This window comes from Pogoniulus pusillus, chromosome 18 (assembly GCF_015220805.1).
Source record: "Pogoniulus pusillus isolate bPogPus1 chromosome 18, bPogPus1.pri, whole genome shotgun sequence".
Lineage (NCBI taxonomy): Eukaryota > Metazoa > Chordata > Aves > Piciformes > Lybiidae > Pogoniulus > Pogoniulus pusillus.
The window spans coordinates 10,953,081-10,963,798 of NC_087281.1; the positions used below are offsets into that span (position 1 = coordinate 10,953,081).

General features: G+C 44.7%; 1 long non-coding RNA gene across 1 annotated transcript; it reads right to left on the reverse strand.

Annotated features, from left to right (window-relative positions):
* Positions 1–434: 434 nt before the first annotated feature.
* On the reverse strand, positions 435–1,336 carry LOC135183293 (uncharacterized). The gene is made up of 2 exons (XR_010305490.1): positions 1,184–1,336; positions 435–1,106 (listed from the first exon to the last, which is right to left on the reverse strand). It is a non-coding gene; the product is annotated as an uncharacterized LOC135183293 (long non-coding RNA).
* Between the last annotated feature and the right edge of the window lie 9,382 nt (positions 1,337–10,718).

The window sequence follows — 10,718 nt, forward strand, 5'->3', positions numbered from 1 at the left end:
AAACTTTTTGAGAGAGAGAGGAATTAAAAACCCCCTAGAATATCACAGAAAGTTCTGGATTGGTAACGTGAATGGACTATTCCCCATTCAGCCACATGATATGAAGAGGGCAAAGACAGTGGACAGAGCAGGACTCACCTGTTCCTCTCCTGCCTGCAAGTATGAGCTTTAGAGGTATAGCCAGCACCATCTGAGAAGCATGAGGTGGTCAGCATGTCAGTTTGAACAGCTCACAAAATAATGACTGAAGTCTGAGGTATGATGAGCGACCCTCATCTCACTTCAAAGACCTACTTCCTCTGAAAGAACCAGAAATCGCAGGTCAGAATGAAGGAAGAAATACTGATAGTAAGCAGGGTACCTGCAGAGGGTTTGCATGGAGCTCCAGGGTTACGAAACCTATGTGTGGAGAACAAAACAAACCAGATCTTAAATTGGGTTCAACTGATGTATTACAGTGGAGATATCAACTCTGGTCAACAAACTAGAGTGAAATGATCTTCACTTGTGCCAAGAAGTAATCGCTTCTCCTCTAGCACCAATTTATCCTGCCTTCACTCTCTATGATCTACCCAAACACAATTTACTTTCTTCAGTTTCCATAAAAACCGGCAATCCACTTGCCAAGCATACAGGGTTATCATCCTCTCGAGTGCCTTTTGCGTTTGCATCTCACACAGCTGCCTTAACTTCCACAGTGCACTGTAAGGAAGACCCATGCCACCTAACACTAGATTTTGTTTCTATTCTCTGCTCCTTCAAGCATGCTAACAAAGACCATCAGTTGCAAAATTCATTTTAGTCTTGAAATCCGCAGCTGTGGAGCTGCTCCTGTGACCATTTACTAACAGTAGGTCCCTTGTCTGCTCCCAGACAACACACGATCAGCTTGCCGTAGGCTGAGGTCCCTCCTATCTGAAGGTACCCCACTGTTTCCAGTCGTAAATTTGAGAAGCGTGAACCAGTCCCCAGGCGTGCTGGAGCACGCTAGCTGCGCAGGAGCCTTGGTGATGTCTCCTTCACGCTACTCCTCCATGCCATAGTCTTCTTTTTCGTTTCCAGATTCTTCAGCAACCACTTCCACTGATACTCCACAGATATAATCACTGAAATAACGGATGCTGGTGTGAAGAGTGTTCCTACCAAATACATCATGCAAATACTTGTCATGTCACCCACTTACTTCCGTGGCACAGCGCTGTCCTACACCTCCCGTTTCCCCCGACGTCATGGAGAAACCCATGCCGTCACTCTTCCTTCGCTTCCAGCTAGCCCGGCAGTCGCAGCCGCCGCCCTCTCGACCTGCCGCCGCCCTTCGCCTCTCGCCGTCGGTGCCGCAGCAGTCCGGCCGGAGCGATAAGGCAGCACGGCCCGGGGACCCCGGTCTGACCCCTTCGCTCTCCCGGCTGCCAGGGCCGCCCCGCCGGCCCCACAGCCACCTCCCGCCCCGGAGGGGCACCGGCGGGCGGGGCGCCGCTGGTCCAGCCTGGGGCCGCGGCGCCACCTGCTGGCAGACTGGCGCCCTCCCGCATGCCTCTGGCTGCAGCCTCCCGGAGCGGCAGAACTTGGCAGGTGAGCGAAGAAAGACACTAGTCTGGTTTAGAGACTGCGAGAAAAATGCGGAGGATTTCTAATCCATATCCAACCGCTACTAGGAGCACTAATAAGCTAATGAGAGTTTCTCACTTTTAGCGGTGGACGACAGGGAGTTAGTTAGTAGTGGTATTTTAAAGAAGAAAATACTTTGCAATTCCCATTCTCCTGATCTATTAATAAAGACCATCTCTTATAACACAGTGATACTTTATGACATTCGAAGATCCATTAAAATCTAGCAAGGGCGTTATGTTCAAAACACTCAGTCTCTGTAGATACAGAGACTATAGATTAATAACTGCAGGGGAGCTCCTCGATGGCAGCCTCGGGCTTGTACTTTGCACACACCCAACATGTTTCCAGTGATGCTCAGTAGCAGGAGTGAGAAGTGAGGAGAAAAATAAGATGGAAAGGGCCTCGATTCTCATTTAGCTTCTTTCAGTTCTGTGGTTGTAGACTAAATGCAGTGGAGATACTTTTTCATTTAAGCTAGTGTCAAAGCAAAGCTGATCTCCCAGGTTTGCTGGTTCAGCAGTGACACAAGAACCTGTCATATAACGCAGGTGGCAGGGAGTGCTGGAGAAAAAAACCTATTGCTAGCACAGCAGCATTGGAGCCTGGAGAGGACAGCCTGGGGACAGAGAGGGAAGGGAAGGTCAGAGACCCCAGTGAAGTTTAGTGTTGAACCCTACCCATTTTCTAAGATGAGGAAGATCATCACTTTTAGCACAGAACACAGGAGTAGGCACATTGTCTCAGAATAAACATCCACTCAGCCCGCTGTCCTGACCTGACTTGTTGTAGGCGCTGAAGAGAGAAGTCTAAGAATCCTTTTGTGTCAGCACCTTGCAAGTACCTGCCCAGTTTCCACATGTTAGGCAGTGATTAAACCCCAAGACATGGGATTTATTCTACTCTGTTTTTGTAAATATGTACATGCAGAAGATCTATAGCACTATCCAGTCCCTATTTGAGATTGTTAGTTATGATTCTATCTTCTCTGGTTTACTTCTGAGAGTCTAAGTAAACTTGAGTTAAAGCCATTTGTCTCTTCCCCTTTCAGCTTGTTACTTCCCAGTGACAACAGTAAACACTTTCCATGTTGCTCATTGAAATGCTGGATTCTCATCCTTGCTCATTGAAATGCTGGATTCTCATCCTATCGCCCAGTTTTTGTCCAGTGAATGAAGGTTCACATTGCACACTGTGGTCTTGGAAGCAGAAAGAGATGCTGTTCATGTATATTTCATTGGGGCAACCTGTTATGCAAACCCAGGCAGTGACTGATAAAGCTTACAAATTCCTTTGTCTATAGATTCACAACGTGCCCTGCATTCTGCCGCTATACTTCAGAACACATCTCAGCTGTTCAGGTCAAAGCATCTTCTCCCTGAACCTAGTGAACATGACAACTGCTAAAATATTTGGCATTATCTGTAGGAGTCATGTGTTTCTTCTTTCCAAATGAGCTGGTGCAGATAAGGCTATTTTTTTTTTAATAATCCATTACCTGCTTTACTGATTAGGTGTTGACATTGATTTCTTTTGAGCATATTGAGAACATCCTGTCAGACCTTGTTAAGCTAGAAATGTTTCTGCCACCACTCATACATGACAGCAGCCTCATTTTCTAACTTAATGGCATTGGTTATTAGGAGTGCATTTGCCATCATTCATCTGTCCAATCAGAGCCCTATAGCACTTGGCAGAAACTATAGCAGGGCACATTTCTGTAGGGATATGTAGGTCAATCACACAACAATGTATTTAGCCTTCCCTGTGTCAGGTATGATGGTACAGAGCCAGCTGCTGGAGCTTGCTCTTACAGGCAGTTTGAATTGAGCTGAGTGCCCCCATAGTCCAGCTCTTCAGAAGTCTTAGGACCAGAGTTGCAAAGGTGATGAGTGTCTAGTTTCATCCTCCTTACTTTAATAGTAGATATCTCCAAATGCAGTATCTGTGGTGTTGGGACATGGGAACTTGACAAAATTGTTTTCTTCAAGATCATTTTCACCACCTATAATAAAATGATTGCAACATCCAACTTTCTTAATTCATTTTCCTAAAGCTTAAATTGTCAATGTCCTATGACATTTTACCTTAGCAGCCCTTGGGAGGCCACCCTGAAGGATACAGGGGTCCAGGAAAGCTGGACATACTTGAAAAGGGAAGTCTTAAAGGTACAGGAGCAGGCTGTCCCTGTGTGCTGAAAAATGAGTCAGCAGGGAAGGTGTCCAGCCTGGCTGGACCTCAGAAACAAAAGGAGAGTCTGTGGACTTTGGAAGAGGGGACAGGCTGTCATGAGTTCTATAAAGATGTAGTGAAACTATGCAGAGAGAAAATTAGTAGGCCCAAGGCACATCTAGAGCTCAAATTAGCTACAGCCATTAAGAATGTTTCTATAAGTTCTGTAATTAACAATAAAGGGAGGATTAGGGAAAAATCTCCATCCTTTATTGGATGCAGAGGGAAACACAGTGACTGAGAATGAGGGAAAGGCTGAGGTGCTTAATGCCTGCTTTGCCTCAGTCTTTATCACTGGATCCAGAAGTTCCCTGGGTACCCAGCCTCATGAACAAGGAGTCAGGGGTGAGAATCAGAATGAGGTTGTCACAATGAAAGAGGAAGTAGTCAGTGATCTGCTACACCACTTAGACCCATACAACTCTATGGGGCTACACACAAGGGTGCTGAAGGAGCAGAGAGATGTGCTTGTCAAGCCACCCTCCATTATTTACCTGAGGTCCTGGCTAACTGGGGAGGTGCCAGTGGACTGGAGGGTAGCAAATATGACACCTATCTACAAGAAAGGAAGAAAGGAAGATCCAGGAAACTACAGACCTGTCAGTCTGACCTTGGTACCAGGGAAAGTCATGGAGCATGTCATCTCAAGTGCCATTACACTCCATATAGGGAACAACCAGAGGATCAGGCCCAGTCAACATGGGTTTATGAAAGGCAGGCCCTGTCTGATTAACCTGATTTGTTTCCAGCCTGGTCGATTCTATGATTCTATGACAAGATGACCCAACTATTGGATGAGGGAAAGGCTGTGGATATTGTCTACCTAGACCTTCAAAAAACTTTTGACACCATTACCCACAGAATTCTCATGGACAAACTGACTGCTCATGGCTTGGATGGACACAGCTCTGCTGGATAAAGCACCACTGGATGGAAGAACCCAAAGGGTGGTGGTCAATGGAGTTAAATCCAGGTGGCAGCCAGTCCAAGTCTAACATATTTATTGACAACCTTGATGAAGACATAGAGTGTTGCATCAGTAGGTTCACAGATGACACCAAGTTAGGAGGCACTGTTAATCTGTATGAGAATAGGAAGGCTCTACAGAGGGATTTGGATAGATTGTATGTATGGGCCAATCTCACTGGGATGAGATTCAACAAGGCCAAATGCCAAATCCTCCACTTGGGCCACAACAACACCAAGCAACACTGCAGGCTCAGGGTAGTGTGGCTGGAAAGCTGTCTGGCAGAAAGAGATCTGGGGATTGTAATAGACAGGTAACTGAATATGAGCCAGCAGTGTGCCCAGGTGGCAAAAAAAGCCAATGACTTGTATTAGAAATGCTGTGTCCAGCAGGAGCAGGGAGGTGATTGTCCCCTTGTATTCGTCTCTGGTGGGGCCACACCTCAAGCAGTGTGTTCAATTCTGGGCATCTCCTTACAAGAGGCATGTGGAGGTGCCTGAGTGGGTCCAGAGGAGGGCAACGAAGCTGGTGAAGGATCTAGAGAATAAACCTTATGAGGAGTGACTGAAGGAGTTGGGGCTGTTTAGTTTGAAAAAGAGGAGGCTGGGAGGAGGCCTCATCACTGTCTACAGCTACCTGAAAGGACATTGTGGAGAGGTTGGTGCTGGTCTCTTCTCACAGGTAGTGATAGAACAAGAGGGAAAGGGCCTCAAGCTGTGACTGGGTAGGTTTTGTCTAGGTATTAGGATTTTTTTTTCACAGAGAGAATGGTCAGGCATTGGAATGAGCTGCTCAGGGAGGTGGTGGAGTCACCAACCCTGGATGTGTTTAAAAGTCATTTGGATGTGGCACTTGAGGATATGGTTCAGGGGGAACTTTGTAGAGTATGGGTTAGATTTGGTGATCTTGTGGGTCTTTTCCCATCTGGATGTTTCTGAGATTCTGGGATTCATTCTCCTGCCCTCTTTTTAGAAAATCATCTTTTTAAGACTTGCCAAAGATAGATCATAGAATCAACCAGGTTGGAAGAGACCTCCAAGATCATCCAGTCCAACCTAGCACCCAGCCCTAACCAATCAACTAGACCATGGCACTAAGTGCCTCATCCAGGCTTTTCTTGAAGACCCCCAGGAACGGTGCCTCCACCACCTCCCTGGGCAGCCCATTCCAATGCCAATCACTCTCTCTGTGAAGAACTTCCTCCTAACATCCAGCCTATACCTACCCTGGCACAACTTGAGACTGTGTCCCCTTGTTCTATTGCTGGTTACCTGGGAGAAGAGGCCACCCCCCACCTGGCTACAATGCCCTTTCAGGTAGTTGTAGACAGTAATAAGATCACCCCTGAGCCTCCTCTTCTCCAGGCTAAACAGGCCCAGCTCCCTCAACCTCTCCTCATAGGATTTGTGCTCCAGGCTCCTCACCAGCCTCGTTGCCCTTCTCTGGACATGCTCCAGCACCTCAACATCCTTCTTGAATTGAGGGGCCCAGAGCTGGACACAGATCTTGTGAGATGACAGCAAAGTCCATCACAAAGTATTTATTGTCCTTTCTTACCTCACACACTGCCTTTCTCATGCATGCACACTCTGAGCCCACCTCAGTTCAGAGGGAAGAGTAGTCATGTAGCTATACTGCAGTCCCTAAATATATGCCAATGTTAGCAGATGTCCCCGGGCAGCCTGATGTGCAATAACAGAAGCAACGAATTTCCTCTTTGAATTCAAAGTTTGTCTTAGCACCCTTAATAAGGGCTGATCAAAAGCATCTAAGAAGTCCTGGATGCCTGATTAGTAGATATACAGAAACTAGAAACTGTAGCAGATCTCAGGTCACAAAACCCCAGGGAATACAATCCTTTTTTTCTATCAAAAACATCCCAGGCAATATGGTCTATTGGCCAGACACAGTGCAGGGGGGTTAAATATGTAAGTGTCTGGTAGCAGAAGGGAAGAATTCAAACAAGAGCAGATAAGACAAAGTGTTAACAGTGTGAAACCTGAGAAATGTTGCAGTCTCAACTGACACAAACACAGGGTGCTAGACCAGAAAGTCTTGGACATCTCTTGGCACAAGAAAGACCATGTTTCCCCACGAAAAAAGGCAAGAAAGGGACAGGCAGGAATGAAGGGCAGGGTAGAGATCTGTCATCCCAGGTGAGCCTTGAATTCAGGGCTGTCCTTACTCTCGTCATCCTTTCTGGTCTTGTGAATTTTCATTCCCAGCCACCTCACAAGCCAGCTTCAACGAGAGGGAGGAATGCGGCTTTGGTATGAATGCCTGACAGACTCGAGGTAGACTCTCAGACATAGTCACACCTTTTCCACTTGATAATCTCCTGGGGATGTTTTGCTTTCTACACACATGCTCTAACATTAAGATCTAACTTTTTTTCTACCTTTTGTTTTTGGTGCTCACCTCCCTTTTAAGCCACAATCTCAGCAAAATGGTCTGATTCCCACATGAATATAAGCATCTGATGTCCTGAAGCAAAAAGCATTTTCAGATATCCTCCCCTTTTAGTATGTTTTTTTTCATTTTTGCAGTTCCTACCCAACACACCAATTTTCTGGATCACCATTCAGACACTATTAACCTCCTCTGAGTAATTGTCCCTTTGGTCTGTCTGACTCATTTAAATGCACTGGGTTATCTTCCTGGTGCTAAAGTGGCTTGTAGTTAAGTGCTGCTGCACCTAAATTAGGCCATTTAGATCTGGACATTTGGACAAAATGACTGAAACAGTTTATCTCCACTAGGACCAACCACTGTCTTGCCTCCTTCTTGGAGGAAAGTGATCAACCTGAGTAAGGATATTTCAAATTACTTTGGTTTCTAACTCCCTATGGTAGCTCTAAATCACAGCCCAGATTTGCATGAATTCAGATTTCTATGCTGCTGCCTTTAGTGACATTACACTGTGTTGTTTTCCTAGGAAGTCTATGAAAACACCTTTTTTTTTAGGTCAAGGACTAAAGGTCTGGAAACTCATCCTCTCAGATTTATCTTCATAAATCTGACATGATGAAAAAGTCTTTCAGAAATATGAACCCCTTACAAAGAAGATAAAAGTTTGCCAGACAATGTTTTTCTCATTTTCAGGTGACAATGATCAATGAAGAGTAAGGTGGCAGGGAAGCCTTGTGATTAATGCTCAGCAGCCCTTGTTCACGTCTCTTATTTCCATATATCTCAGGAAGTAACTGGATGTGTCTGAGATGTGTTGATCCACACAGCAGCCTTTTTGTCTGAGAGTTCTTGGTGGCTGCTGGACAACTAGAAATACAGTAGATTTCTGGTGGAATTGATGTGGGCTATCTTTAAAAGCAGTCCTAGCTAAAAAGACAGACCTGGGAGTTCTCTATTCCTTGTTTGACTGCATGCATCTTACTGCATGCAAAATTCATAACATAGGGGCAGTTTACTAAATGTATAAAATAAGGACAATAATTCTTCTTCTCTCTTATCTCCTCAGGATGTACACTTTTTCTTCCAGAAGGCAATTGCATACTATATATCCTGTGCAGAGCCTCGATCCCATTTGGGACCTCTAGATGGTACTGTAATATAAAAATAATAATAAACTGGCAGATGGATACTTGAAAAAGAAAAACAACCAAAGGCTAATTGACAGAACATATCACAAAAGAAATAAGAGTTACCCAAGTTTCAGCTCCCATAGTCAGACTGTACCAAATACAAGCACTGAACAAGCACAGCCAGGGGGAGGTTTTTTTCATTTGTCAGACTTACCTGTTAGAAAGGCTCAACTACTGCTAACCTTTACATGTCTTACAAATCCACTTTCTGTACCCATCATTAAATACCTTCTAGGTATGAAAAAAAACCCCAAACAGCCAAGCATAGAAAATGGCTTCTTCTTGCAGAAGCCAATGTGTGCCCAATAGGTGACACGAAGGACAACTTTCTCTCTGCATTGCAATAGGTATTCTCTGGCAGTTCCTTTGAACCCAGGTAACTGTCAGCAGGAGACTATCACACCCTGCTCTGGAGTTTCTGAAGAAAGAATGTCAAAGATTCGAAATCCTTGAGAAGGGAACACCCCTGTCAAGGGAAGGCTTTGAACTGACACTAAACATATATTTATAATTACAGATGGGGCAGTATAGTATGCACAAGGAATAAAGACACGCAGTGTGTCCTAGGGGCATGGCAGGAGAGGTGACATGCATCACAAAGTCTTGTTAAACTGCTCACTGGGGCTGAGGAAACCTGAGGCTGGTGCTTCCTGTCACTTTTCATGTCACAATGCAATCCTTTTGGTTTCAGGAGTGCACACACTCTACATGCACTATTGATATCTCTTTAATACATGACATAACTCCCAAATCTACCTCAAGAGAGTAACATAATCTTCTTCACAAACCTAGCTCGGATGCCAGAAAGGATGCAAGGCAGATTTTTAGGTAGCTCAGCTCCATGTGCTCCCTGTGAGAGGCCTGAAGTTGGGCAAACCAGCCTCAGAAGGCTCACTTGGAAAGAGTCAGAGTCTCGCTGCCATTTGCCTGGGAGGCTTGGAGAGAAAAGCAAAGCCAAAAACAGCCAGAACGTGTACATTTCTATTTAGAGATGCAGTTGTCTCCAGCCCTTTGTGTGTGTGCACATATGCATGAAAGAGTGATTATGATCTCAGAACAAAAGCAGTTTACTAAAGCAGTCTATTGCTTTCCTAGTAAGAAAATGTGAATATATGCACACATAAACACACAAATACTCATATTTATGTACAGAAAATTTCCACATATTAATTTCTGCAGCACTTATTCCCCTATTCAGGAAAATGCATGGGTGCTATTATTCCTTGCTCAGGATTCCTGAATGAGTGTCCTTAGAGAGCCAAATCCCCCAGACATCTCTGCTAAAACTGCTGCACTACTTGGCTTCAAACACAATGGATAGGTGGCTCCCTACTTATGTGCAGAAAGCATGTGTAAGTATGCTAAAGTTGTCCAAATGACAACTTTGTTCCCTCTCATCAGTTAACTGGGGAGGGGAAAGGAACCAACCAACCAAAAAAATCCATAAGCTACAACTTCTAACAAAACTGAACTATGGATATGTTGAGTAAACATTCCTGTAGACTGCATTAAACCCACAGCATTTGTCTCAGAGGAATCTGCTGCGGCACCTGCGGTGGTTTTCCTTTCCTAGGAATGGAGAAGGCTGAAAATAACAAGACTTAGCTTCAGCAAGTGATGTCTATCATTATTTAAACCACACTTTCCCAGCATGCTTTATCCTGAGGGAAGGCAGACATGTGATGCCTGAAAATGATGACTGTCCTGTGTGAATCTGCATAGATGATCACTTCATGGATGTGGTGTCCATCTGAACTACACACCAAACCTCACTAAACAGCAGATGGCGAGAATCCCTGGCATAATGCTACTCCTCAATTATGTTTTATGCACTCTTCTGCACCCACAGAGCTTAACTGACAATGCTCTTTGTATTTTGCCTGCTAGTTTTGATCAAGCCCATATAAAAAGGATGAACTACCAGAGCATGAGTAATTTGAACCAAATACAGGTTTTCATTGAGGCTATGCACGTTCAGTGACATGGGCAAGGATGCCATCTAGATTTTCATGCACTGGCCTTTTTCACAACAAATTAAAAACTAACTACTATCTCTCCAGGTTTGTATCAGAACCTTCTGGGGAATCTTGGAGAGCTCCCTTTGTACTCTTCCCCAGACGATGTCTCTATAAATTATTTATATATTTTTTTTCCATCCAGGATGTTTTACTGCATCTGGGAGAATTAGGAATGACCAGTCAAAACATTCACAAAACAGACACAGTGAGTAGATTCTTCCACTTCAGGAAATAAGGGTTACAGCTGGCCTAAAGTCATCAAAACACAAATTCAGCTCTTAGGCAGAGGCAAAA